This window comes from Bubalus kerabau, chromosome 15 (genome assembly GCF_029407905.1).
Source record: "Bubalus kerabau isolate K-KA32 ecotype Philippines breed swamp buffalo chromosome 15, PCC_UOA_SB_1v2, whole genome shotgun sequence".
In the NCBI taxonomy this organism is placed as follows: Eukaryota; Metazoa; Chordata; class Mammalia; order Artiodactyla; family Bovidae; genus Bubalus; species Bubalus kerabau.
Window position 1 is genome coordinate 19,244,889 of NC_073638.1, and position 3,496 is coordinate 19,248,384.

Consider the following 3,496-nt stretch of genomic DNA (forward strand, 5'->3'; position numbering starts at 1 on the left):
ACTCAATGCACTGAATTCGAGCAAACTCTGGAAGATATTGAAGGATGGGGAAGCCTGGCCTGCTGCAATCCATGGGGTCACAAAGAGTCAGACATGACAGTGACTGAACAATAACAACAATATATTAGAGATATTAATATTAAGGATAGGCCAATGGGCAAGGCACAACAGGGCTTCAGATCTATAAACTCATGAGGCTGACACATCATACACAAATATGGTTATATGAACCAGAATTATTTTTTTAGCTGTCTTTAAAGAAGTGACCAAAGTACCCTACTTCATTAAAGGTACCCCTCAGAAAACTGTTAAATAAAATCATGTTGTTAATGATTTGCACTGGTTGTCTTCCCTGCTGGATCAGGAGGTAAAATATCCAACTACAATGTAGGAGACTTGGGTTCCATTCCTGGACAAGGAAGATCCTCTGGAGAAGGGAATGGCAACCCACTTCAGTATTTTTGCCTGGAGAATTCCATGGACAGAGGAGCCTGGCAGGCTACAGTCCACGGGGTTGCAGAGTCAGACATGACTGAGCAACTAACACACACACTAATGATTTGAAGCTAAGAAAGACCAGGAAACACAGTTGATACAAGAATTATATTCACAAATGGATGAAATGTTGGTAAACAAAATACTTGTGGAGGTGTGTTTGTCCTATATTCTGCCAGAGAGAATGAAAGTCAAAAAAGCACATTGTTCTGAATAGTGGAGTGGAACTTCCAAAACAATGGGGAAAAGATTGTAACTATGTGAGCCTGTAGATATGTTAACAAACCTAATATGGTCATCATGTTGCCATATTTCATAAAACAAATCATCCCGTTGTACAGCTTCACCTTATACAATGTTATATGTCCATGCTAACTCAATGAAGCTGGGAAAAAGTTTTAAAAATATTATGGGGAGGGAGGTGGGAGGGGGGTTCAGGATTGGAAACACGTGTACACCCATGGAGGATTCATGTTGATGTATGGCAAAATCAATACAATATTGTAAAGTAATTAGCCTCTAATTAAAATAAATTTAAATTTAAAAAATAAAAAATAAATATTCCAGATTTTAATGTTTTTATCTTTAGAGGTTAACTCCAAATGACCCAGAAATAGCTAAATATATCAGTTATGGATATTTTAGTGAGATAGAAACTATTGGAGATTTATAGGAAGGTTCCTGTGAATGAGACCTTACTTTGAAATAGGGTCTCTTTAGACATGATGAAGTGAAGGATCTGAGATGGGATCCTTCTGGTTGTTGTTGCTGCTGCTGCTAAGTCACTTCAGTCGTGTCCAACTCTGTGTGACCCCATATACAGCAGCCCACCAGGCTGCCCTGTCCCTGGGATTCTCCAGGCAAGAACACTGGAGTGGGTTGCCATTTAAGGGTGGCCTTAAATCCAATGACAGGGTCTTTATTAGAGACAGAAGAGGCGAAGCCACAGAGATGGGAGCTATGTGGCCACGAGTTCAGTGAGGCCTGAAGCCCTGAAAAGCTGAAAGAGACAAGAAAGACCCTCCACAGGAGCCTCTGAAGGAAACAAAGACCAGCTTACACCTTGATATGAGACATCTGCTCTCCAGAACAGTGGGGGGAGGATAAATTCCTAAGTCACCAGCTGGTATTATTTGTTACAGCTGACCCAGGAAGCAAAGATAAGTAATTTAAAAAAGTATATATGACAAAGGACAACTACTGTAAAAGCAAAAATGGCATGTTCAAAGAAGGAGACATTATCTTCAATAATTTCTATAAAAAATAGAAAAGGAACAAAGTACAACAGAAAAATAACAGTCAACAGGCAGTTCATAGAAGATACACAAAAGATCAATAGCATGTAAATATATGCTTAACTTTCTCAGAAACCAAAAAACAAGTCAACTTTAATAATCATAAGGTAGTATGTCTCAGTATCAAATCAAAAATATCTTAATTTGATAGTACAAAGTTTTCACAAGCATTCAAAGAAAGTTACCTTTCTATAAGTTGCCAATTAATTCTTTTAAAATGTATTTTTAATTGAAGGATAACTGCTTTACAGAATTTTGCTGTTTTCTGTCAAAAGTCAACATGAATCAGCCATAGGTATACATATATACCCTCTCTTTTAAACTTTCCTCCCATCTCCCTCCCTATCCCACCCTTCTAGGTTGATTCAGAGCCCCTGTTTGAGTTTCCTGAGCCATACAGCAAATTCGGTTTGCTATCTATTTTACATGTTACCCTTTCCATACATCTCACCCTCTCCTCCCCTCTCCCCAGGTCCATAAGTCTATTCTCTATGTCTGTTTCTCCACTGCTGCCCAGTAAAAATTCTTCAGTACCATTTTTCTAGATTTCGTATATACATATATGCGTTAGAATACTATATTTATCTTTCTCTTTCTGACTTACTTCACTCTGTATAATAAGTTCTAGGTTCATCCAGATCATTAGAACTGACTCACATGTGATTCTTTTTATGGCTGAATAATATTCCATTGTGTATATGTACCACAACTTCTTTATCCATTCCTCTGTCAATGGACATCTAGGTTGCTTCCATGTTCTAGCTATTGTAAATGGTGCTGCAATGAACAGTGAGATACATGTGTCTTTTTCAATTTTGGTTTCCTCAGGGTATATGCCTAGGAGTGGGATTGCTAGGTCATATGGTGGTTTTATTTCTAGTTTTTAAAGGAATCTCCATACAGTCTTCCACAGTGGCTATATCAATTTACATTACCACTAACATTGCAAAAGTGTTCCCTTTTCTCCACACCCTCTCCAGCATTTATGGTTTGTAGACTTTTTGATGATGGCCATTCTGACCAGTGTGATGTGATATCTCACTGTAGTTTTGATTTGTATTACTCTAATAATGAGCGATGTTGTGCACCTTTTCATGTGTTTGTTAGCCTTCTGTATGTCTTCTTTGAAGAAATGTCTGTTTATGTATTTTTCCCACTTTTTGATTGGGTTGTGTGTTTTTTCTGGTATTGAGTTGTATGAGCTGCTTGTATATTTTGGAAATTAATCTTTTGTCAGTTGTTTCATTTGAGATTATTTTATCCCATTCTGAGGGTTGTCTTTTCACTTTGCTTGTAGTCTCCTTTGCTGTGCAAAAGCTTTTAAGTTTAATCAGGTGCAAGTTAATATAGGTTGATAAGAAGTCTGGAGTCCTTGAGGAGGAGAAAGGGTTCTGGGGCTATTGAGGAGGAGAAAAGTACAAACATTTTTTTCCCCTACATTCCTCCATTGTCATCACATAAAATGTGTTTTCTTTAAGCCAAGAGCTAATGGCTCAAGGGTATGTTTTTCCTTAGTGAAAGTGAAGTCACTCAGTTGTGTCCGACTCCTTGCAGCCCCACGGACTGTAGCCTACCAAGCTCTTCTATCCATAGAATTTTCCAGCCAAGAGTACTGGAGTGGGTTGCCATTTCCTTCTCCAGGGGATCTTCCCAACCTGGGGGTCAAACCTGGGTCTCCCACATTGCAGGCAGACACTTTACCATCC